Source organism: Lepisma saccharinum, chromosome 16 (genome assembly GCF_977018435.1).
Source record: "Lepisma saccharinum chromosome 16, izLepSacc3.1, whole genome shotgun sequence".
Lineage (NCBI taxonomy): Eukaryota > Metazoa > Arthropoda > Insecta > Zygentoma > Lepismatidae > Lepisma > Lepisma saccharinum.
This window is the reverse complement of record NC_139244.1, coordinates 37,903,497-37,919,768: the sequence shown is the minus strand read 5'-3', so window position 1 is coordinate 37,919,768 and position 16,272 is coordinate 37,903,497.

The following is a 16,272-nucleotide window of genomic DNA, read 5'->3' as shown; positions in this document are numbered from 1 at the left end:
AAACCATCTCTTGAAGTGTTAATTGACTGATACTGAAATCATCCCTTACACAATCCACACTACTTTACATGATACAGATATTTATATCGCACACAAAAAAAAATGCACAATATTCAATCACATTGCCTACAGTACATTCCATGCCGGCCGAAGCAATGAAACTCCCCTTCCTTCCCAAAACTTTAGAGCTGTTGACCTTCGATGCAGATGCGAAGGGAATTTGCACGATGACATCAAAGTCGCAGATTTCTGTCTAAACAGGAGGTCGCAACAGGGACAGTGAAGCTCCCCTATGAAAGAACTTACAACGTCTAGAGAATCTTCTAAATACTTGCAGCTACTTAGGCTTGTGCTCATAAACAAGATGAACGAATGTATAATAGCTGAAGTTCTGTGGATTCATCCTTATTTAAAGTTGTGAGCTGTCTACATTTTCACTCTTCATTGCAAACAAATTATACAAAATAGTTGCCTAATGTCAAGGGGGCTGCCGGCAGTTTCAGGGGGGCTGAGCCCCTCCTGGCCCCTGCCTCCATAGCCTCTATAGCAAGTTTCACCGCAACTTGAATTGTGCCCACTCAGTATTTTGTTGGTAAATTTCTTTCACCCCCGGAAAACGCTCTTACACTCCCAGTAGATTGAAAATTGTGGATAAACCTCTGCTATCTGTGTGTTTGTGTTCCACGAAGACTTAATTATATCTAAGCCAATCACAAATGACGGAACCTAATCTTCCAACATGAAGCATCAAAGTACACAGTGTAGCTCCAGTGTTGAGATTGATCACGTGGACTTGAAAGTCAAATGTGTTGTAATTCGAATAACCACTGGAACCCGCTCAGGAGGACGTTTTGAAGAATCGTTTTGGCAGTGGGTTACCGGCACGCCTCAGGACGCCAATCTTTCTCTCACCCCCCACCCCCCACCCCACTTTGTTCTCCGTGCGTGATGATGATTCCTCGCAGGGAGAATGAAGCGACGCACCGGGGGTTTTCGGAGCCAACTGGAACACGTCTTGAACCAATCGAATGTTGTGATGGTGTCGAGACGAGAGTTGGTAGTCTCGAGTCATCTTGTACATGCGGAAGTTCGTCACGTTCTCTGTCTTGTCAAGGCCGGACGAGGCAGAAATATGAGCCATTTGTAGCATACCGAGACGACCTCTTGAGAAAAAGGCGAGTCGAGACAGACATCTGTAAACCGAGACTATAATAGATTTGGTGCTCCGGCCTCTCGGTCTTGTACGAGAGTTTCATATGATTTTTGAAGAAAATAATATCTAAACAGTGTTTCAAATTTTGTTTTATGATCTGTCGACACGCGTGCATGTGCGTACGCTCGCGCGATTATGTATTATCTTCACATACTCAATTTCCGAGCACCTGCACTTTTTTGTTCACATCAAAATGTGAACATATGCTCACCACTGGAGCAGGTATTATCTGTGTGAACAGGCTCTCATCCACATCAAAATGTGAGCAGATACTCACTACTGGAGCAGGTTCTCGTTCACACCAGGGCCTCCCCGATGGCGTGGTTTGTAATCAAGGTGTCCCGGGTTCGATACCCGGCGGAAGCACATACTGGTTCGGATCCCACTTCGCAACAGGCGAATTCGCGAATATTTGATGCGTTAGCTCACGGATTTTCCCTGCGGATTTTAGTGTGCGTATCGCCAGTGATGCAATTCTGGTTTGATCCTGACTTCGGGAAAGACGCGTCAAAGAAAGGAGGATCATTTACACATTGATTGCAAGAGGGAAGGAAACGTGGTTGCTACGAAACAACGCGAAATCAATCACAAGCAGAAGGGACCCTCCCTCTTTGCAAGCGAATTTTCGTCGAAGCTGTCAAATCTCCTTCGCCCTTCTTTTCATACGAATGTAAAACAAAGGAGAAGAGGAAAAAAGCGCGCGAGAATCCCTCCCCTCATTCCCACGGGTGCGGCACAGAAAGCAAGCCTCTGCAAACAAAGAGGGGCGACCACGTAACATTTTCCGAGCGGGAAACAGTTGAACAGCGCGAACAGTACTTCGCAATGGTGTTTCGCACCTTCTGCGCTTGTTCGTGTTTGTACAGTTATCCTGTTAAGAGACGACGCGCAGGAGTAATCGAGTTTGCTCCAGATTCGAGATGGCGCTATCGGTGTGCCCAACCGGCGTGTGAATAGCCCTTCTCTTTCCTAGTCCGCGAGTATTGTTCACTTGTCAATGGCTTGCTTCGCAAGATCAGAGCTAAGTAAACATTAAGGGACAAAAGTGTAACAAAGGAAAGTCGGCACACTGGTCTTTGTAACCAACACCCGTTACAAGCAATATTTACTTTTTTGAGTAACCGTAAAGTTAATTGAATACTCTTTCAGTAGCGACGCAAAAATATTTCTAGGGGAGGGGCAGAGCAGTGTTGCCACATGAAGCGAAATTCCCCTCGCTGCAGGGCAAAGATACATTTCACGAAAATACAACGAAAATTGAATATAACCCGCCAACATATTAAAGTCAATGTGAATGAAGTGTGATTATGTCCCTGTGAGGAGTACGCATTCGGTTACACTGAACACCTGTCTTGTGCGCAAATTCGGTATAATACAGGGTGTCCCACGAACGGCGCAACTGGGAATTAAGAGTGGCGTTACTTTATAACCGAAACCTGTACATACATAAGTCATACACCAAATGTTAGCCCTGTCCAAGTAGATATTTTTAAACATAGAAACAACAAACGGAGTGCAGTGTTGTTCATGCAGTGTTGCCAAATGTAAGTGAAAGTGTAAAAAAAAAATCCACAAAGCATGGAAAATTGCATGTCAAACATTCGTACGGAAATTTGGACGTCAATTTCCACCTTGGGTAGGTGGACTATTTCGCCATCTATAGTTCAGAGAAGAAAAACGATCGTTTTCGCGTATAGCCAATCCTGAAATGCCTCGTAAAGGCGTACCGGTCCAATTGGGTGTTTTAAAAAAAATTATGAGGTACAGTGGCAACATTGTTGATGTTTGAAGGCAACAAAAGGTGTGTTTAGTGATGGTCTATGACATGGAAATACTGGAAACAGGAAAAATTGACGTCCAAATTTCCGTACCACACGCGAAAGAACCGCGCAGACCCGCGACGATGGAGGGGAAGGTGCCCGGAGACTTTTGGCCAAAGGTTCTTCTCCTTGTGGTCGCTCTATAATTGTTGTAGCTTGTATTGTTATATTCTGAGTTTTGTATAACGAAACATGCGTGCTTATTGTAATAACTTATTACTAATAAGTCTTCGTTTACAGGTATTGAATTTTGTATCGACAATTGCTTGTAATGATTTTTACTATGGAGGTAAGAAAGGGAGGAGTAAGCATTGCGCGCTGTTTCTGAAGCCTGGTCACGTGACAGAACCGGAGAAGTGAGACCAAAACATTCGAAGACGCCGTAAGAAAGCATGTAATTTTGTGTACTTTTGAATAAGATTTAGAAAGCAATGGTGCCTGCTCCACACACGGCTGTACTTACAGAAGCGACAGGAAACCTGAAGGAATAATATTCCATAAGCAAATAAAGCTAGTTGTAGTTTGTTTTGTAGTATTTAAGTGCAAAGCAAACATCGAGTTTGCGTTTGTAGTTGGAGCCTACTTCCATGCTCCTTCCAGCCGCGTGCGCTTGCAGCAGCCGATGCGATGTTCTTCTGTCTGTTAAGTCATTGGTTGAAGTAGATGCGGCCATCTTACGCCGACAAACTTAAGCTCCGCCCACTGGCTTCAAAACGAAAGCAAGGAGTGGTACGAGACTGCAGGCACCTGATTTTTACGTGTAAAAGCATGATTATTTTGAGCGCGGGGATTGCATTTCTTAATAAGTTTTCAATTGTTTTTAGCGTAATTTGTATCCTTAAATATTTTAAATTTGGGGCTTCGGAAAATTAATATCTTCACACTATCATATTAATTTTTCATATATTTTTTTCACGAAGTGTACAATTTGCTATCAATAATAGCGTTCCTTCCGTCTAGAAGAGGTTATTTTTCTCGACTTCTGGACCCTCCGCTGTGTCGTGTATGTATTTGAAGTGTTCGGCATATTCTTGTGGAATGCGGCGATTTTATTTTCCTCTGGCAGAGTTTCCAACAATTGTCATCCATGCTGGGAGATGATAACAAGTGTTTTAGGAAATATCTTTAGCTTTTTGAGAAGAGCGGCCCTTTTACATTGTTTCGGAAGAAGTTTTTGGACTTCCTTACACTTTTAAAGTTTTCAAGGCGCTCTTTACACCCCCTTTTTTAAATTTTAGATAAGGGGATGTTAAAAGGGTGCAAAATGCGCCGAAGCACCCAAAAAGAAAATTTCAATCAATCGAGATAAGACCGTGCCATCCATGATTTTCGCGGAAGTTAGCCCGTTCTTGGTCATAAATTTCACACGCTTTTGAAAATGATTTGAAGACGTCCATCCGGACAAAATGACTTTTAAAAGAAATTGCGCGTCACCTTCTGAACTCACCCTGTAAAACTCCCGAGCCGCATTTACAAAAGAGAGCATTAGAAAGTTGTTGAGGAGGGTAAGATCGACCTGCGAAGAAACCTCCCCGCTTCCCGAGGGTGGGAAGGAGCCGATACAAATGAAAACGCAGCGAGAGTGCCATCATATTGCGTCTCCTCCCTTCGAGAAAGCCATCCCCCCGGGAGCTAAATACCGGGGTAAGCGAGGGGGTGAAACTCGGAGGGAGAAGCGAGAAGATCCTCCCAGCATCCACCCGGCTGGACCGCTCCGTGGGATTCCTCCCGGAGCACGAATATTAAATATTGGAACAAAAATTGCTCTCTCCGGCTGCGCGACCGGCATAAAGATTCTCCCCCCTTTGCATTTCGTAGCGGCTCCTCCAGAGTAAATTGAATACAAAGTACATGGAAATGAACGGAAGAAAGGCCTTTTCATATTCAAATAGCGCGGGCCTGCTTTTTAGGCGTACTTAGAGCGATTCTGTGGGATAATGCGGCCAGAGCTAAGTTTCTTAACGCCCGTGTTCCACGTGGAAAACAAGGTTTGGTTAACGTGCACCTTGAAAAACATGGTTGCCAACCCTTGGAGTTCGCCACTAATTTTAGTGACTTCTGCGGATGTATTCGTTGGGCTGTAGTTCGAGTCCTGATTCGAACCCAAGTTCGGTATCTTTGACATAGCTCGAGAGGAAGCCAACCGGACGCGTGTCTGGTTTCGATCCAGCTCTTGTTTTGCCGAGAAACTTTCTTGTCACTTTTATCTGCAGCGTTTAGACATCCAACACGAACTGCGACGACGATACACTCCCAAGGTCTCCACATTGTGTATATTATATATATATATATATAGCATACCACAATAACACGACCTAGCAAAGATAAACCTCATGTTATGAAATCTCCAAAGAAACTATATTGGCAGCATCCCATCTTATTCCACGTGGACATGACAAGTATTGTCAGTTCCTAAAACGGACGCTTTTGGTGCGAAAAGTTTGAGGGGAGGATTTACTGAGCTCCACTTAACTTGACATACGGTTGTCAGAGGGAAACTGATCATTCGGAACTTTCTTTGAAGTAAAGTGGCGTTCCAAACATGACTTTAGCTTTAACTGGAAACGAACCTTAAGGCGATTGCAGCTCTTTCGCACTTCGAGTTCTGACCAGCGACTATGGAGAGGGTTTTGTTGAAGCCACAGGGCGTTTTGTGGCTGGCTGAAATGAAATGGGTCACGTAAGTTCAATATAGTTTTCATTCAGACGAAGTTCTCCCACTGGGGTTAGAAATTTGGGCAGTAACAAAGAGGAAAAATACAATTATTAGTTTGAAAAAATACTTCTTTTCGATGCAAAAATGCAGAATTTTAGAGGCGCGATGTTTTATTTTTCACTAGTTCCTTCGCGGAGAATACCCTACAATTTGGCGCCTAATTCAGTCGCTATTTTTGGCGACCGATATTGATAAAGAAAATTGATTTGTATCGATGGTCTGTGTCCGTACTCGTATTTATCGAATTGATAAAATAAAGATAATTTTATACACACTGTATGCATTACAGACGATTTATCATTAAATCCAGTTTTTCCAGATGAAAATTTGAAAAATTCATGTAGCAAAATTCACAATGGAAAATCATTGGGAATTTCTTTCGTTTCTAAGCAATTTGCTCCAACAGTGTTGGAGATATCTGACTGGTTGTAAAACAATGCACAATCCGAATTCATATTCATAGTTGTTACGTTCTTCAAACATTTCATAAAAGAGGCAAACCCAAAACTATTTCTCTAGAAATGAAGGTTTATGGCAGGCAAATCTCGCTGCTAAGTAAGCACAAACGTGTCTGGAGGATATCGGGATAACTTTGGAGTCACAGTCAGTGACAGGGATTAAGGGGAACGAGGGGGTCAGTACCAGGTCAAACTGACATCTGGGTATGTCATTCAATGAATGCCCAGAGAAATTTAAAAAAAAAAAAAATATCGCACAAGAACCTAGCTTACCTAGCCTATAGATCCACCAAGACATTTGAAACCCTGGCGTGTACGCAGTGGCGCTAGTGTCGCTAGGTTAAGTTACGGGAAAGCGCCTGTAGTTCGCATATTTTCCGAGGTTTCAGAAAGCTTGGTGGATCTATACCCATCTTTACGTGCGATAAATCTCAACTGCTGAAAACCTTGAAGTACTTCAGACAATAACGCTACAAAAAACACAGCTCCAATAAACTTTCCATGTGACACAAGTATTCTATCTGTATTTTGAGCCATACAGCACCAGTAAGGGAAGAAAGCCATAACGTGCAATGTTGATTGACCCTTTCAACAGGGGACGCGGCGAGCTTTGGCAACGTCGGTGGCCGGTTTGTCGACATGATTTGTTTTAGCTAACACAGCCCTCTGCTGCCATCTGCTGGCGGGAAGTCGGTAGTTATTCATTGTGCCGTCCTCATTGTCACAATTACCAAAAATTACAGAAAATCGAAGCTAAATAACAAGAAGTATAAACATTGCTTTCACTGTGTAAATTTCTGAATGTGTTGTTACGACCCTACAGCACTCAGTCCATTCGGGTTCGCCATGGTTTCCTTCGTGGTGACGTAACAAGAACTGCAGATGCTGAAAAGAAGACATCCTTGCATTTCCTGTCGACGAAACAACTTCCTACAAGGATTCGGGAAGAATTTTCGGAATCGATGAAAACCGCCCTAATATAAATTCCTCTCACTCGCTCGGCGAAGCAGCGCTTTTGCGGAATCCAGAATAACCCCCCCCCCTCCTGCCCCCTCCGCCCCTTCCTGAAAATCCTCACGACGCTCGAGCTCCGCCTCGGGCATTTGCAAATTCGAAACACGACCTACAGACCGAATTCGGAAAGTTTAAAGGAGAAGCGCCAAGAGATGCACAACTGCCCATTTTGGCATTTTAATCAAGGAGTCTGGGGTTTGATTCTCCATAGGAACGTACGTAACTGCAGCATCGTTTTCTAAAACCAATCCTGTCGCCTTGTAATCAAAAGGTTCCTCGTTCGTTTCAGGATTTTACTGTTCGATGTCTGTGTTTTCTTGTCTCATTCCCCTCCGAGGCAGATTGGATAGTTTAGTGCGCTACAAAGCCAGATGTCGTAAGTTCGAATCCTGGCCATTTCTACATATCTCTTCTCCCATCTGTTCCTTTCAATACATATTTTGCAGTACAGGGTGGGTGAGGAATTCTGAAAAAAAAAATGGCTCACCGTTACGTAATTTCTAGAATTTACTGTGTATAGAATGAATGGAAAATCACAAGATCATAGAAATAGCTTTGTGGATGAGGATTCACAATACGGTGCAAATATATCATCCAGTTTGCATCACAGATAAACGTATTATCTGTGTTTGCATGCTATGAGCAAATAAAGATAGGATTTCTCGAATTACAAGCTCTAGTGGATAAAATGCGTCAAAAACTTTTTCAGGAATCAGAACCGTGCAGTTCCACTCATCCACTCACACCTGACGTTATCACAACCAAACACGATGTAAATTTTTTGTACGCTTTAAACAAGACTGCAAGGAATATAATGACTCCAACGCGAAGATGTTCCCTCTGCTACTTGAGGGCAATAACGGAGGGAGGGCTTCACCTAACAGGTGCGCAATCGCAGCGTCAGATCTCCCCAGCACTCCGATAACATCATGTAGGTCTGACACAATGCAGTGTTTTGCCCTCCTTCATGCAGAACAATGCATCGGCGCACTTATCTTTGTATGCGATCAGCAGCGTCCTTGCCGTGCACTCATTGTCTTCGGTGGTGTATCTGCAAACCAGCTCAAGTTTTTTTCGTCTCGCTCTTAAATGAACAAGGTTATAGTGGCCTGACTGTTACATTAGGTTGCTCCCTCAACTTCGTACTTGAAAGCGTATGTGGAACTTATACCAGTATAAGTTATTTTTCTAAAGAAACTAGTGAGTTACCTGTTCATGGAAGTAGGAATAGAATGTCATCCGTAAATCAGATGGGTCAGAAACTTGGACTTTAGTGCAACGGGATGAAGAAGAAAATTGGAAAGTAGGATGTTAAGAAAAATATAGAAGCAGAAAAAATGGAATGTGGAAAATAAGAACAAACAGACCTGCTTGGTCTGTATAAGGATGTAGATATGGAAATTAAGACAGTGCGAATAAGATGATTAGGACGTATGTGGAGAATGGGAGAGGTGAGAGTGCCTAGAAAGGTAGCCCAGGAGGAAAAGGGAAGACCAAGGAAGAGATGTTGAAGATTTAAGGAAACTGGAAATTAGGAGACGGATAAGGAAAGGGGAGGATGGAGAAAATGGAAGATGGTTGTGAAGATCTTCATGGGCAATTGCGGCAAGGAGCAAGTAAGAGCAGAATGTCTGCAATGGAAACGATATGGAGAGGCTACGAGAAAGAGATAAGTGTCAGCGTAGGATGAACGACCAAGAGAAGAGCGAGCATAGATAAAAGATATGGAAAAGCGTAGAGTGAATGCGGAAAGGGAAGATAAAGAATAACTGGAAGTGAGGAGTAAAGAAGTACTAGCAAAGTGAACGAGGAATGGGAGACAAAAAGAACATGTGAAGAAAAATTAAGTGTGTCATAGAAAAAAAGTATTGCGGATTGAATGAGAAAATATGGATAGAGAGGAAAGGTATGGGTGAGTGCGGAGTGAATGAGGAAATGGGAGAAAGAATAGTATCGAGGGAAAGTGAACGTGTGTGAAAGAGTGAGTCGAAGAATAGATACCATGGATCTATACAAACACAATGTTTCATTTATATTTCTGCAATGTTATGATGTCTTACTAACCTTACATATGTGGAAATGTCAGACCAAGGATGATTGCCGATGAAAGATATGGAATAGTGCGGAGAAATTGAGGACATGTTAGATATGGGCAGAAAGGTCTGATGGTGAAACTGATGCTACATGTGTGAAATAATAAGCGATACAAAAGGATAAAATGGTCAATATACATATGAACAGAAGTGTAATGATACAAAGGGAGAGGTGGCGTAACAGAACATAGTCAAGGACAGCACCACTGAAGAGAACGGCGGGATCCAGCTGGAGAAGAGGAAGACAGGAGATAATGATGCGGAAAGAAACAGCCAACTAAAATATGGAATAGCTGAGGGAGCGAGAAAAATACAGATCAGTTGAAGAGAGTGATAGAGGATATTGAAGGCTTCGGTTGAATAAAGAAATATAAGGGAAGGAAGATAAAGAGATGATGTGGAAGGATGTGTAGTGAATGAAGAAAATAGAAGGCAGAGATAACTGAGAAAGTGAGAATGATGAAAATGGGAAAACGAAGAACAGTGACACCAGGATACTTAGATGCAAAAGAAAATTGAATCATGTGAAGTAAGGAAAGTTGCACAAGTCTTGAAGACTACGGATGGTTTTCGATCTCGTCCTATTTCTGCTCGTCTATTTTTCTCGTTCTCGCCACATGAACGAGTTCGAGATAATCTCGGTGTTGTTATAGTGTCCAGCAGGGAGAGTAATTTCCGAATGATGAAGGGGAGCGTGGAGAATGATGAGGCTGTGGCGTCTGTAATGGACGTGACACACCCCACGTGACTCCCTTTTGTCAGCCGCTGTCCGGCGTCCGATGATTTGTCGCTGTCAACAAGCTGTTGGGTGTCGGCGGGAGGGACTTGCCTCCTGCGGAGAAAAATAGCCTCCTTTTTTTTAATATTGTTTTCTTCCATTTTCCAGTCCTTTTCTCTTCCCGTCATCGCCATGTTTCATGCTGTCCGTTTCTTCTTTGCTCTTTTGGAATGTTTAGATTTACCGAAAGCTATGCTCGCGGCAGCCACAGTTTCCAACCTCGCAACTTTCTCACGAAGTCTAAGGGAAAATTCACACCGGTGTGACAAGCGACACTTGCGGATTTCACCAATCGAATATAAGCTTGTGCAGTGTGTATTGCCGCTACGGTGTGATTGGTTGGTCACCTCGGTTTGAAAGTTCCCTAAACGCAAACGAGCGATTTCTTTGCAGCACGATAAAAACAAAATCGCTCTTCTCCACCACTAGGGGTTTGTGTCGTAATTTTAAAGTTGGAAAACAGAAACTCTTCTGGTTCTATGTGCATTTCGATACCGTAGTCCCCCCCCCCTTTCCCTGCTGCCAATATATTTATTTATAAACTAAACCCCATCGCTCAACAGCCCCAGAGCTAAGGGCGTTTACACTGAGTGACGAGCGACCAGCGCAATGAGTCCCATCGCCGCTGCTTCTTGGCTTTCGAGGCCGGGCTACATTTGCTTTCATGTACGAGCTCCCCAATTGTCACCACGATATTGGGTTAACACCGAATCTTGGGACTGCAACTGGGAATCGAACCCGGAACTTCTGGCGCCGAAGGCAAAACCTTCAACCATTTAGCAACTCGGGAGGTGAAGATATTTACTTAGCTAAAAATAAATATTTAGTCAAAGAAAGTCTGTGTCTATTTAATTTTCTTAAAATGAGTAAAAATAAAGCAATTATTTAATATTTTCTTCATTTCCAGTTATCAACCATTCAACTTACTAAAGTCTGTAACATAATAGTTCTTCGAGGATCAACGCTTCCCAAGCAGAATTTTTGACTGAATATATCAGTACATTGAATCCTATTGCTGTTGTAATCTGAATTTCTGGACCTAGTATCCACAACTTCTTTTTTAAGTAGCTCCTCAATTGTTCTAAAATCAATGCCACATCCGTGCAAAAGATAGCACCTCGCCGCATTTTGCTAAAATGATTACGCAATTTTGGGGGGGGGGCAGACAAAAGTTTACAAAATGTCCAGTTTGTGCAAGTGCTTTCATAACATTACTAATCATCATCCATTAATCTTCATCGTCGCGATTAAAATTAAGTTAAGAACCAAAAATCAATAAACATTACAATATCAAAGTTGAATTATTTTTGTGCCTCCCCCAAAATTCCTACGACGCAGCCCACATCGACATACCACCCTCTCCCGTGAACACGGTGCCGAACCAACATCGTTTTTTTGGAGCTCCCAACGAGGATGGAAAACAGGACAACCAAAAAGGAAAAGGGGTGACACTTCGGCGACAGGAGAGGAGGGCATTCATTTTCATAAAAACGCAATTTAGTTTCGATCAAAATGACTATCTAATCCTCGGTCTGTAGTTCAAAGAATGAGAACTAGAGAGAGCCACAGGTGCAAATTGGAAGTAGGAGATGTCGCAAGAAATGGTGGGTGGGTAAGGCCGTTGACGTAATTGAGAACAGTAATAATAATTATAGTAATAAACTGTTATTTCATTGCGAAATTATTATTATTATTATTGCTCGACCCACCGGGTGAAGGGTTATCCAGTATAGTTTTTCTGTATTTTTTTACTTCTTGGATCTCTTCCCAAACAAGCAGTCAAACTTTTTACATGGGATTATCATAAATTTTGTGGTTTGTTTTAGTTCTTACGATCTTTGAGGTAGCCACAGAAGGAATTGTCGTGACAAGAATATAATGGATTTATTGCGAGAGAATAAACGACTGTGAGATCTCCAAAGTTATCCCGATATTCTCCAGACACGTTTGTGAATTGTTAGCAGCGCCATTTGCTTGCCACGAACCTTCATTTCTAGAGAAATGAGCTTCTGTTTGCCTCTTTTATGAAATGTTTGAAGAACGTAACAACAGTGAGTATGAATTCGGATTGTTCATTGTTTTACAACCAGTCAGATATCTACGACATTGTTGTAGCAAATTGCTTAGAAACGGAAGAAACTCTCAATCGTTTCATTATGACATCAATTTTTGAAATTTTCATCTGGAAAACCTAGATTTTAATCATAAACCGTATTTACGTGTGTTAAAACCGCTGGGTTCGTTTCCACAATTCGTGTCACTTTTCTTTTACATGTTCATTCATTCTTTTCTGAACATTCTGTATGATGTGCCTTACTACTTGGGAACTAATGGACTACTTTTCTGTTTCAGGTAAGCTTGTGAAGTCTTGCCGCGCTGTGGGAGCTTCTCAGCCATTCCCAGAGCGCTTCAGCTTCGTGACTTTCTCAGGCTTTCTTCTCTTCCGACAAAAGGGGTATGTTCAAAAAGGTCCCAGACTGGGTTAAATATAATTATACAATATGAATGGAGGATTTAAACATTATTCAATTTGGCGTATAGAAAAGTATGTTACTGTTAGATACTAAGTGGTAGTAGATAATAATAATAAAAATAATAACCCGTAGTGCAACAGGCCATGGCTTACCCACCGGCCTCGAGATCATCCAACCAGTTGCGGGGTGACGTGTGGTCAGCACGATGAACCCCCAGTCGTTGTGGTATGTTTTCATGGCCGGGTTACCCTACTCATTCGTAGCTCCCCAATTTCTTGACGATGGTGGTGGCCAAGGGTCCCATACACAGGCCGAAATCTTAGAAGAAATGTTGTTACGCTTCCCACAGGAGACTCGCACCCGCGCACGTCCCGTAACCAGGGCCCAAGGCATGACACCCTAGACAGCGTAGCCACGGTGGGGGATTGTAGATAATAAAAGTATAATTTTATTCAAGCTCATGAAGGAATAATAAGAATTAATGAGCTTTGTCTGGTGAACACCATTGATACATTAAGATATAGTAGAGTTCTGTTAGAATTTGATAGTATAACATGGCATTGCACGTAATTATTTTCACAAAATAAATTCGTGTTTCTTCCAATTAAGGTTATTGGATTGGTTGAAAGATAAGGATTCAGTATGAATTAATTTAACTCAACCACTCAAATTAGGAGACTGCTATTGACGTGTTTTCAGGCTACACATTTAAGTACAGTTCTTAAAAGAAATAGGCCTACTTAATTTCTCTTTGTATTTTATAAATTCTAGTAAAAACTGACATCATATCGATAATTATCGATCTACTGCTCAGTCGACAAGGGAAGCATGGAATTTCTTTACAATTGTACAGAGCATTCCCTGACATTCGCTACGAGACTCGGCGGCAAGCGGACCGGCATCAGAGCTTGCCTTTCCCGGTGAACGGGTCTGCGACACTCGCACGCTACAGTCAGTTTTTTCGCTCTCTCTGCCTTCGCTCTCTTTCCCTTTCTGTTGACGTTGCAGACTGACGCCAGTATAATCCTCCCTCGGAAGCTATGTTGTGTCGTGTACGTGTGTTGAAGATTGTGGCTTAATATGGCACCACAAAAGTTTACATTACAACAAGGGATTTATCTTGTCGAGTATTTCTTCGGAAAGAGGAATTGTGGAGAAGTGCGACAACGTTTTGCAACGAAAATCTAAAAAAATAAAGTATATAAAGACAATCCGCACACCATCCGTGAGTTAAAAGAGAGTATTGTACGAGAAATCCGTAGAATTACAGTAGACGAACATGCACGTGTAAATGCCAATTTCCTTCGGAGATGACAGGAATGTGTTGCGGCAGAGGGACATCATTTTCAACACCTTCTGTAGTCAAGGTTAGTACACAATATGAAAACTGTAATTTTAATAGCCGACTCTAGCGACTGTCGCGGACCCGTTGACCGGAAAAGACAAGCGCTGATGCCGGGCAGCTTGCCGCCGAGTCTCGTAACGAATGTCAGGGAATGCTCTGTACATGTGTAGTGGCTAACGCTGTCGTCTTGTATTCAAGGGGCTCCCGGTTTAAACTGTAGGTCCAATGTCGGTTAGCCTCCGTGAGCATAAAGTGAAGTTAAACTACCAACAACAAACGATTTTAAAATAAACTTCAGATGGAATTTTGTTGTTTCCTCCAGCTACTGTTTTAATTTATAATCCAAACAGAGAATTCTCAATATTTTTGAGGTTAGGAAATCCAAGTTAGGATATATTTCTATGATCATTTGCACCAAGTTTATTGTTTCTATTTGTGATATCTTCTTTCCAGTGCTAAATATTATAAGGGATGTATAGAATTAGGTATGTTTCACAGTTCTGGAAGCACCGCGGCACGTGTTACAAATACCGGTCTTTTTAGGTTTCGTCTCGATTTAGAAATGTCTGTTTTGTTCTCCAGTCTCGTCTCTGCTCCAGTCTTGAAGGAAAGTCTCATAATAACATACCCATAAATATGCAGGCAGCCACGTCTATGCGGTCTGAAAATGTTGTACAGCACAGAAATGTTAATATCTGCTAAATTTTAATATATCAAAGTTTCGAAGCAGTGCTGCAAGATGGCAGCAGGTTTCAAGTTAGCAAGTCTAACTTTAATGGGGTGACTAAGTCTCAGAATTTTAGAAAGCTCTCATTAGATAACTGTATCATTATTTGTGTAAAATGACACATACTGCCTTCACCGAACAACTCGCTGCATGTAACTATTATACACTCTAGGCCTAGACTTCCCCGAAAAGCCCTCTTTATTTTGTCTTTGAATAGAAAATGATGTTTGACACGAGTATGGGACCTTTGATACCAAAACGCAGTGTCACATCTAAGGGAGATTTTAGAGCAAGGCGACACGTGTCGCTTGGTAAATAACTCTCAGAAATCAATGCAACCTTTCGAACCGAAGCGACACGATATGTACGTGTCGCTAGGACTGTGCGGTTTTCTCAATACCTTGCATGGTGTTCGTGTCGCCTCTGTCTGTTATTCGCGCATGCTCGGTGAATGTTTTGCTTCAGGCTGAATGTCTCCCTCCGTGTCGCTTGTGGCCTGTCACGTGTCATTTGTTGCTTCGGTCTGAAATCTCCCTAAGTGACAAGCGATACTGGCCTGTAAAAACAGCATTTTTAGCACATGCACGACCGGCAGACAGACCGAGGGAATACGATGCACTCTATTGAGAGACACGTCCCATTCGGATTGACACGCAAGCGGCATGATACACGTGCAGCCTGTGCACATTCAGTACGAAACGTTGCGTTAATTTCTGAAGGTTCGTTTCCAAGTGACAGGTGTCGCTTCGGTCTGAAGGCTACCAAAGCAGGTTATACTATTTTCCTGTCTTACTGAATAAAATTCAAGGCAAGGTCAAAATTCGCGGTATATATCCTACAATATAATAATACAAAGCATTATGTCACTCTGAAACAATGGTGCTGATTATTCGTATTTATGGTTATATAATTAAATAATTATTAAGTTAGAAAAGAAGTTAGGAACTTATTCTGCCTTTTTCTTGAGGTAATGAATATTTTCACCAATTTTCACACATAGGAACCAAGGAAGAATGTGTCGTAGTCTTACTGACTTTGGGTAAAGTAGATGGCAACACTGCCAAATCTTCCACGAGGTCTAGGAAAATTTCATCCACCAACTCTGTTGCCAACACATTCCCACTTGAACCTTGCATTGCGAATATGCAACTTTAAATGAACCAGCAGAGGTCTCTGATGATGGGACATCTCTTAGTCTTTTCAGAAGATGTACAGGCCCTCGTTGTAACCGGTTTAGCTTACTGTAATCTCCAGATCACTTTGTGCCTGCAGTGCAAGGGAAGAAAGAGGCAAGTGCAAGGTGCTTTATTCTCGCCGCGTTCGCTCTTCCTGCTCGGGACCAGTTCTACGTCATCTTTTTTTTGGTGCTGCCATCTACCGAGTTTTCTTTTTGTTCCCTCTCCTGTTTCCTGATACCTCTGCTGGCGGACGTGCAACTTGATAGGGAACGGCTTCTCTTCTCTTTTTTTTTGCCAACTGGAAGGAAATTAAGCGGGCGGAATGCCACATTTGTCCGCGCGGAGGGAATTTACAAGGGAATAACTTAAATTGGGACATCGTACGTGCGGAGACTGGAATGCCAGGCCGCGATTGTCCGAAGGATTAGGATAACGACCTTTGCAGGAGTGGTTGAT